We start from the raw sequence: 10,462 nt of genomic DNA on the forward strand, positions 1-10,462 counted from the left end.
AGGATTATTAGGGATTGAGCCTAAGTGTGCAACCAACCACTTAGTCCAAAAGGTCAACTTTGAAAAACAATCCCCCAAGGGGAGGCCTTGTCATCATCGTCTCTCTTTCGGATGTAGCTCATTGAGCAATGATCGAAGCAAAAACGCCTTGGAGTACTCCTATTTAAGAGAGGGTCGGAAGAGCGGCTCTTAGTCCCACGTTAATTGCTTCTTTCATTAGTATTGGGGATCGTGGGTTACAAACAACAAGTATAACCCTCCCACTTAGTTTTTGGAGTTGGTACATCGACTCTTATAAGTTCGGAAACGGTTTTCCTAGTTATAGAGCGATAGAGCGGACAACTAGAAAAGAATCCTAGATCTTCATGTTCAGAGCAGTGATAGTGCATAAAGGCACAAGGGACATACTCAGATCTTTTCCTATATTCTATTTCGGGAAAATGCGTGAGGGAAGTGTGAACTTCAACTCACTCGAACACTTGAAAGTTTGAGATTACACATCTTTTTTATTTTTCGGCTTGTCTACAAGGAGACCTCCAACTCAAATTTTAAAGAGCATATAGATTTTGAACATATGTGAAATAGATATAGTTTTGAAAACATTATAAAAACTTATTTGATTTGGATGACAAAATATTTTTAAGTTTGAAAACGAAAACGGTTTTTCAAAATTCAAACTAATTTTGCGAAATTCAATTTCAATTTAAATTTTCAAAATTCAAAACATTTTAATCTTACACATCATGTTTATAATCTTATGAAAAACAATTTTGCTCAAGATAATTTTCTCATTAGAGTTCTATAACTCATGGTAGTGGGGCTGAAATGTTGTCAATGGTGCCCACAAGAAGAGTAGTAGTGTCTATTGATGTACATTTGATGTCATATAGTCTTACGAAGACTCTTGCTTGTAATTGCTTATTCATTAATAAAAAGTTGAAACGTTCATTCAATCTTCCTTGTCTGAAGCTTTATGATAAAACCTTAGTCTTTTAGTCCATAAACAAACTTAACAACTTACGAAGAGACAAATGTAGATTTGCATGAACAAACTCATCGTAGTTTGCTTAAAACGATATATTCGCAATCTAAGGGTCAAAGGACTATTGCCCTCAGTATGATTGTTAGAAGAATCTATGATGTCTGGTTATGAGGCATTGAGAGTTGGGGACTCTATAGTTCTTCTAGGTATATTCCGAAGGTATTGAATTGACCAGTGCACGTCTAGAGACAAGATAAGAACAAACCATTTAACCTCTTATGTCTCGAAGTCACTATGTATGAATTGCATCATGCTTACCTTAATCCTGAAATGAGACATGCCATTTCACACCTTAGTATTCTCATTTGAGAAAGTCAAAGTTCGGACTCACTACGTGATTCCGAACAAGGCCTATTGGTGAAGTACTAAGTTGTGAGTCTGTCATGAGTAACTTTGTGAAGTTCTCATAGAAATGGAATTCATGTACAAGATTGCTGAAATGCAATGTATGTCACCTCATGCTTTGTTCCTTGGAGTGTGAATAAATGAACTGGCTAGTGTCCAAATTGAGTCCTGACTCTTTTGGATGAAACAATGTGACTTGTTAGCTCCTCGTCAATACATTGTTTCTAACTTATTCACAAGCGACAAAGGAGTTGAGGAAATAACAGCTAGAAGGGTAAAATGGTAATTTAGTAAATCCCGACTAGCTGATGACATTCATGAAGGGTAGCATAGATAATATTCAGTGGATCCGCTCATTATAATTAGGTCGAATTCTTGAGTAGAAAACAAATTCATTTGAACCGAGAGATTTTCAGTGTCAGCTCTTTAGTGGAGTCAGCTGGCATTAAGCTAAACTTGGAAAAGGTTTGTGAACTTTTGAGTCCAAGTGTTTAGCTAAAGCTTTGTTCATTTGGGTCCATGAGGTCACTGTCACGAATCACATCGATAGGAATAGTTAAACTGGAAGCTAAGTCAAAACAAGAACGAAAATAGTCAAAAGGGTATTTTTGTCTTTTGAGACAAAGGATGAAATGAATGTCAATAAATTTTTTTGACAAGTTCATTTGATGACTTAATGTCACTCGGCCATAATATGATTAATTGGGCCTTGTGGATTAATTTCATTTCATAAGAATTTTATTGAAAATTCTTAATGGGCATTTTTCATGTTGTCATGAACAAAATGGAAAAGCTTCTAGAAGCCCCTTCTAGAAGGTGATAGGCGCCCATAATACCCATAGGAAGAGAGAATATTTTGTGCATAAATGTATCAAGATACTTGCCAAAAGAAAAAGAGGAAACAAATTTCCCCTAAGAGGAAACATGGTGGGCGCCCAAATGTGGTCAAGAGAGAAGCAAACAAAAGAGGAAACAAATCCAAGGACTTCCTTGTTTTGTCTTGGACGTGCACCTCTTTGAAGGAAAAGGGAAATTGGCTCATGAATATGTGATATTCTATAGAAGCGGAAACTACCTTATTGAAGGTGAGACCTCTCCTATAAATAGGAGCCTCATTCCACACTTTTCATTCATGCAAAGTTTTAGAGATTGAGAGCTTCTCTCTCTAGACTTGGCCGCCCCTTCCTCTCTCTCTCTCTCTCGTTTATATTTTCGATTATTTCTTGTCTTGGCACCTAGGTCCTCACTCGACCTAGTCTTTAGCTCTGCGACTTTGAGACTCGTTCTTAAGTCGTAGTGTTTAAAAGTGCCCACTCACTGATTCCTTCTTTTCGAGTGATTTAGTGATAGAAACTATCGTGGTTGCTCGAGTTCCCGAGGAAAGAAAAGAGGGACGTGCTGCGAGGGGAGACGAACGTTGCCAACCTTCCAAAGGCTCATCAACGTTCAAGCATCAAAAAGGTTAGTAACTTTAATAGCTCATATTAGTTTTTATTTACATGCACATGCTCTTGTCTAGGTTAGTAAAAACTAGTTTTACTTTAAAAGAAAATTTTTAAAATTCCGCCGCTTAACGAAGCGTTAAACTTTTTCTCAAACCCTAGATCGATTCCAACAAATGGTATCAGAGCTATGGTCAAAGGAATGCATGTGCATGTTTTTAAATTATGAGCTTGAAAATCGTTTTCGAAAGTTTACTAATTTTGTGACAAGTTAGAATTGTAATCTTAGATTTTTTTTAATTTATTGCTCATGCCTTTAAATTAAAAACCATGTTGATTTTCTATGAGTTTTGGGATGATGTTAAAACACATTAGAATCAGTTCTAAAAGTTTTTAATTTTTTATATTGAAAAACGTGTTTTAAAGGTTTGAGAATTTTCGAGTAAATTTTGTGACTAGTTTTATTTTCTTGCTAGTTTCGTTTATTTACTTGAATCGTTTTATGCATGTTGTTATTTCTTTTATTCTATGTTATTACCCTGCTAATAAAACACAAATAAAAGCTTTAAACAATATCTTAAAACGTTCCGTTACACTCAATTCTTTTTCGCACCTAAAAGGACGAAGCTTTAATTTATTTCTTTTTCTTCGAGCTGGAATGTAAACCCGCATTAAAAGCGGCATAACTCTCTGCTCAGAAATCGAAATTTAATGATTCTTGAATCGAATTAAAGCTCTGTCTGTCCTCTGTCCAATGCCACCGGTTTCGGCTCAAAAGGACATCGGAGCCGCCAGATATGGCGATTTTACTCCGAGGTGCGCGGCTGTCTGAAACTCCAGTTTTTTTAGAAATCCGGATTTTCAAACCCCACTACCATGAGTTATAGAACTCTAATGAGAAAACTTTCTTGAGCAAAAATGTTTTTCATATGATTATAAACATGATGTGTAAGATTAAAATGTTTTGATTTTTGAAAGTTTAATTGAAATTTAATTTTTACAAAACTAGTTTGAATTTTGAAAAACCGTTTTCACTTTCAAACTTGAGAATATTTTGTCATCCAAATCAAATAAGTTTTCAAAATGTTTTCAAAACTATATCTATATCACATATGTTCAAAATCTATATGCTCTTGAAAATTTGAGTGGGAGGTCTCCTTGTAGACAAGCCGAAAAATAAAAAGATGTGTAATCTCAAACTTTCAAGTGTTCGAGTGAGTTGAAGTTCACACTTCCCTCACGCACTTTCCCGAAATAGAAAATAGGAAAAGATCGAGTATGTCCCTTGTGCCTTTATGCACTAATACTGCTCTGAACATGTCGATCTAGGATTCTCTTCTAGTTGTCCGCTCTGTCGCTCTCTAACTAGGAAATTTGTTTCCGAACTTATAAGAGTCGATGAACCAACTCCAAAAACTAAGTGGGAGGGTTATACTTGTTGTTTGTAACCCACGATCCCCAACACTAATGAAAAGTGCAAGTGTCGCCGGACTAAGAGTCACCCTCGTGGCCCTCTCTTAAATGAGAGTACTCAAGGGCGCTTTGCTCTGATCATTGCTCAATGAGCTACGTTCGAGAGTGAGACGATGATGACAAGACCTCCCCTCGGCGGATTGTTTTTCAAAGTCAATCTTTTGGACTAAGTGGTTGGTTACACACTTAGACTCAATCCCTAGTAATCCTCCCTCGAGGCCCTGCGAAAGGATGTGAGTGATCAAACCAATTTACAAGGTGGCTAGTCAAAATTGATGTATTGACATCTTGGCTATGCATTAATGATGAGTCATTTACTTATGAAAGGAGACTCGTTGCGGCCTTCCCTCGAAGGAGTAAAGTGTCATTTCGTTCATAACACCTTTGGATTTTACAAAAGTCTTAATGAAACTTAAATCCTAAACCAAAGACTAATCATAAACTTGTTTCAACTTATATAAGCAATATGTCTCTCAACCCTCTCTCTATCTTTCTTTCCTCGAACCAACTCGAAAACGAAAACTACATAGATTCGAAACATAACCTCGACATAATACCTACCGTTAACAAGCACAAATGGGTACTCACCACCCCGTGTCCTCCTCTGACGAATGATGATTCAACTCAAGAGGACAATGACGCCTTAGCGGCCTGGCTTCGATCCGATGAGATTGTGAGGTGCTATATCTTAGCATCTATGAACAATATGCTGAACAAGCAACATCGTGACATCGAGACTGCCGCTGACATGCTCTACAATCTCCTTGAGAGTTTTGGAGGGCAAAGGCGTCAAGCAAGGCAAAAAGCAGTCCGACAGTTTATGAACTGTCATATGAAGGCTAGGACTCCTGTTAGAGACTTTATGATACTGATCATTAGTTTTCTAAATAAAATGGAAATCCTAGGATCTGAGATTGATGGGAAGAATCTCATAGATATGATCTTAGAAACTCTCCCCGCGTCTCTTGATACCTCCAAGATGAACTACTCCATAAACAAGCTAGAGTACACTGCTACCAAGCTTATGGAGGAACTTCACACTGCTGCAGGTCTCAATAAGAGAAAGAGGAATCAAGGAGAGGCACATGCTACTGAGCAAAAAGCCTCCGCCTCTGGAACTAAGAAGAGACCTCGCAAGGCCGATAAAAAGAACTATCCTGCCAATCTCAAAGCAAAGGAACATAGTATTGTACTAGTTACCGAAGGATGGTTAGTAGCTGATAATGTATCAACGTGGATTCTTGACTCCGCTGCTACTAACCATATTTGTTGTTCCTTAAATGGTTTTAAGAAAACCAAAAGCTTAGAGGAAGGCGAGTTCTGTTTCAAATGGGGTGATGGGAGCCTGGTGTCTGCAAAGGCTGTGGGATCTGTGACGCTGTCTTTTGAAGACCGCACTTTAAACTTGAATAATGTATATTTTGTTCCTACCTTTGGGAAGAACTTAATATCCGTTGCTCGTCTTCGTGAGCAAGATTATTGTTTAAAGTTCATTAAGAATGGAATTTGTATTTCGTTTCCTGATAATTCTTTTGTCACTGATGCATGTATGAAGAATGCTCTTTTCTACATCTATCCCACTCAACCTTCTCTTTTAGACACCGAAATAGATAATGATCTAATTAGGGAGCCAAAGAGGATCAAACTTTCTGAATCCTCCGATCTAACAAAATCAACACACCTATGGCACTTAAGACTTGGTCATATCAGTCTAGAAAGGATTAAGAGACTTGTGAGGGATGGTCCACTCCAAGCCTCTGCAATAGGTTCACTACCTACTTGTGAATCCTGCATAGAAGGAAAAATGACTAAGCGACCTTTCTCTGATAAAGGTCGAAGAGCCACTGAGTTGCTGGAACTAATACATTCTGATGTATGTGGTCCGCTCAGCCAACAGGCACGTGGAGGATACGAATACTTCGTTACCTTCACTGATGATTACTCACGATATGGGTTTGTCTATTTGCTCAAACACAAATCCGAGACCTTTAACGTATTTAAGGTCTTTAGGGCTTTAGTGGAAAAGCAAACTGGCAAAGTGATCAAAACCCTTCGATCTGATCGAGGTGGTGAGTATATGTCTGGAGAGTTCGACGACTTTCTTAAAGAAGAAGGTATTGCTTCTCAGCTTACCGCACCTGGCACACCTCAACAAAACGGAGTGTCAGAGAGAAGAAACCGAACTCTTATGGAGATGGTTAGATCGATGATGAGTTACTCATCACTCCCGCTTTCCTTTTGGGGATATGCCCTCGAAACAGCCGCTTACATTCTGAACCAAGTTCCGTCTAAAACGGTTCCTGGTACTCCTTATGAAAGATGGACTGGCCATAAAGTAAGTTTGGGCCACATCCGAATTTGGGGTTGCCCTGCACATGTGCTAAGGCAAAAGACTAGCAAGTTGGCTAGTAGGTCAGAATTGTGCCTGTTTGTAGGATATCCAAAGGAAACCAAAGGTTTCATTTTCTATAGTCCCGAGGACGATAAGACTTTCGTTAGCACGAATGCTCGTTTCCTTGAGGAGGACTTTATGAAGGATGCGAAACCTAGACGCAAAATTGTGCTTGAAGAAAAGTTGGGTGAGGAAGCTTCTACCTCATCTGTAAGAACTGTTCTTACCCCAACTGAAACACAACCTAACTCATCAGAATCTCGTCAAGTAGTACTTAGACGTAGTGGGAGGGCTACTCAAAAGCCTGACAGGTACATGTCTTATGGAGACTCTCTTGTAGCCGTCTCCGACATGGATGACCCTGTTTCCTATAGCCAAGCGATGGCTTGTTCTGAATCAAACCTTTGGCTTGACGCCATGAAAGTTGAAATGCACTCGATGTATGTCAACAAAGTCTGGAAACTTGTAGACCTTCCTGAAGGGATTAAACCCGTAGGGTGTAAGTGGATATACAATAAGAAAAGGGGTCCTGATGGGAACGTCGAGACGTTCAAAGCACGACTTGTGGCGAAGGGTTATACCCAACAAGAAGGGATTGACTATGAAGAAATCTTCTCGCCAGTCGCGATGCTTAAATCCATCCGCATACTCCTATCCATAGCTGTAGCTCTCGACTATGAGATCTGGCAAATGGATGTCAAGACAGCCTTTCTGAATGGCAATCTTGACGAGCGCATTTACATGGCTCAACCAGACGGTTTCGTGGATAAAGGTCAAGAGACCAAGGTTTGTGAGTTGCTTAAATCCATTTATGGACTAAAGCAAGCATCTAGGTCATGGAATATTAGATTCGATGAAACTGTAAAGAGCTTCGGCTTTGAACAGTCAATAGATGAGCCTTGTGTTTACAAGTTAATACACGAAGGCAAAGTTGTGTTTCTGGTACTATATGTCGATGATATACTACTCATTGGTAATGACGTGGGTAAGTTATCTGAGGTTAAGGTCTGGCTAGCAAAGCAATTTGATATGAAGGATCTAGGAGAAGCCGCGTACATTCTGGGGATCCAAATCTTTCGAGATAGGAAAAACCGGACCCTGTCGCTCTCTCAAGCATCTTATATTGATAAGGTGATGGATCGCTTCTCGATGCAAGACTGCAAGAGGGGTCAAACACCCTTTAGGCATGGAGTTTCACTCTCTAAGGACCAGTCTCCCAAGACTGCACAAGAGATTGAAGACATGAGGAAAATTCCTTACACCTCTGCCGTAGGAAGCCTTATGAATGCTATGCTTTGCACTAGACCTGACATCTGTTTCGCCGTTGGCGTAGTTAGCCGTTTCCAATCAAACCCTGGACCCGAGCACTGGATTGCTGTTAAGCATGTTCTTAAGTATCTTCGAAGAACTAGGAACTTGATGCTTACATACTCAGGTACTGACCTGACTATGACGGGATATACCGACTCCGATTTTCAAGCGGATAAGGATTCCAGGAAATCCACTTCGGGATCTGTGTTCATCCTTAATGGTGGAGCTGTTGTGTAGAGAAGTATTAAGCAATCTTGCATTGCTGACTCCACAATGGAAGCAGTATATGTGGCTGCTTGTGAAGCATCCAAAGAGCCTGTATGGCTTAGAAAGTTCCTTAAGTATTTGGAAGTTGTTCCAAACGTCGACGAGCCCATGACCCTTTATTGTGATAATAGTGGGGCTGTCGCTAACTCAAAGGAACCTAGACGCCATAAGCACTCTAAACATATTTAGAGGAAATACCATTTGATTCGAGAGATCGCGCGACGCGGAGACGTGGAGGTGAAGTAGATCTCTGGCAGATCCATTCACCAAGGCCCTAGCGAACATGGTCTTCGACCGACTTCGAGAGGGATTAGGCATGTAGGACTACTCACATCTTCTTTGAGTCAAGTGGGAGTTTGTTGTCAATGGTGCCCACAATAAGAGTAGTAGTGTCTATTGATGTACATTTGATGTCATATAGTCTTACGAAGACTCTTGCTTGTAATTGCTTATTCATTAATAAAAAGTTGAAACGTTCATTCAATCTTCCTTGTCTGAAGCTTTATGATAAAACCTTAGTCTTTTAGTCCATAAACAAACTTAACAACTTACGAAGAGACAAATGTAGATTTGCATGAACAAACTCTTCGTAGTTTGCTTAAAACGATATATTCGCAATCTAAGGGTCAAAGGACTATTGACCTCAGTATGATTGTTAGAAGAATCTATGATGTCTGGTTATGAGGCATTGAGAGTTTGGGACTCTATAGTTCTTCTAGGTATCTTCCGAAGATACTGAATTGACCAGTGCACTTCTAGAGACAATATAAGAACAAACCATTTAACCTCTTATGTCTCGAAGTCACTATGTATGAATTGCATCATGCTTACCTTAATCCTGAAATGAGACATGTTATTTCACACCTTAGTATTCTCATTTGAGAAAGTCAAATTTCGGACTCACTATGTGATTCCGAACAAGGCCTATTGGTGAGGTACTAAGTTGTGAGTCTGTCATGAGTAACTTTGTGAAGTTCTCATAGATATGGAATTCATGTACAAGATTGCTGAAATGCAATGTATGTCACCTCATGCTTTGTTCCTTGGAGTGTGAATAAATGAACTGGCCAGTGTCCAAATTGAGTCCTGACTCTTTTGGATGAAACAATGTGACTTGTTAGCTCCTCGTCAATACATTGTTTCTAACTTATTCACAAGCGACAAAGGAGTTGAGGAAATAACAGCTAGAAGGGTAAAATGGTAATTTAGTAAATCCCGACTAGCTGATGACATTCATGAAGGGTAGCATAGATAATATTCAGTGGATCCGCTCATTATAATTAGGTCGAATTCTTGAGTAGAAAACAAATTCATTTGAACCGAGAGATTTTCAGTGTCAGCTCTTTAGTGGAGTCAGCTGGCATTAAGCTAAACTTGGAAAAGGTTTGTGAACTTTTGAGTCCAAGTGTTTAGCTAAAGCTTTGTTCATTTGGGTCCATGAGGTCACTGTCACGAATCACATCGATAGGAATAGTTAAACTGGAAGCTAAGTCAAAACAAGAACGAAAATAGTCAAAAGGGTATTTTTGTCTTTTGAGACAAAGGATGAAATGAATGTCAATAAATTTTTTTGACAAGTTCATTTGATGACTTAATGTCACTCGGCCATAATATGATTAATTGGGCCTTGTGGATTAATTTCATTTCATAAGAATTTTATTGAAAATTCTTAATGGGCATTTTTCATGTTGTCATGAACAAAATGGAAAAGCTTCTAGAAGCCCCTTCTAGAAGGTGATAGGCGCCCATAATACCCATAGGAAGAGAGAATATTTTGTGCATAAATGTATCAAGATACTTGCCAAAAGAAAAAGAGGAAACAAATTTCCCCTAAGAGGAAACATGGTGGGCGCCCAAATGTGGTCAAGAGAGAAGCAAACAAAAGAGGAAACAAATCCAAGGACTTACTTGTTTTGTCTTGGACGTGCACCTCTTTGAAGGAAAAGGGAAATTGGCTCATGAATATGTGATATTCTATAGAAGAGGAAACTACCTTATTGAAGGTGAGACCTCTCCTATAAATAGGAGCCTCATTCCACACTTTTCATTCATGCAAAGTTTTAGAGATTGAGAGCTTCTCTCTCTAGACTTGGCCGCCCCTTCCTCTCTCTCTCTCTAGTTTATATTTTCGATTATTTCTTGTCTTGGCACCTAGGTCCTCACTCGACCTAGTCTTTAGCTCTGCGACTT

This window comes from Urtica dioica, chromosome 1 (genome assembly GCF_054948205.1).
Source record: "Urtica dioica subsp. dioica isolate 48M chromosome 1, U.dioica_male_clone48M_v1_H2, whole genome shotgun sequence".
Classification (NCBI taxonomy): domain Eukaryota; kingdom Viridiplantae; phylum Streptophyta; class Magnoliopsida; order Rosales; family Urticaceae; genus Urtica; species Urtica dioica.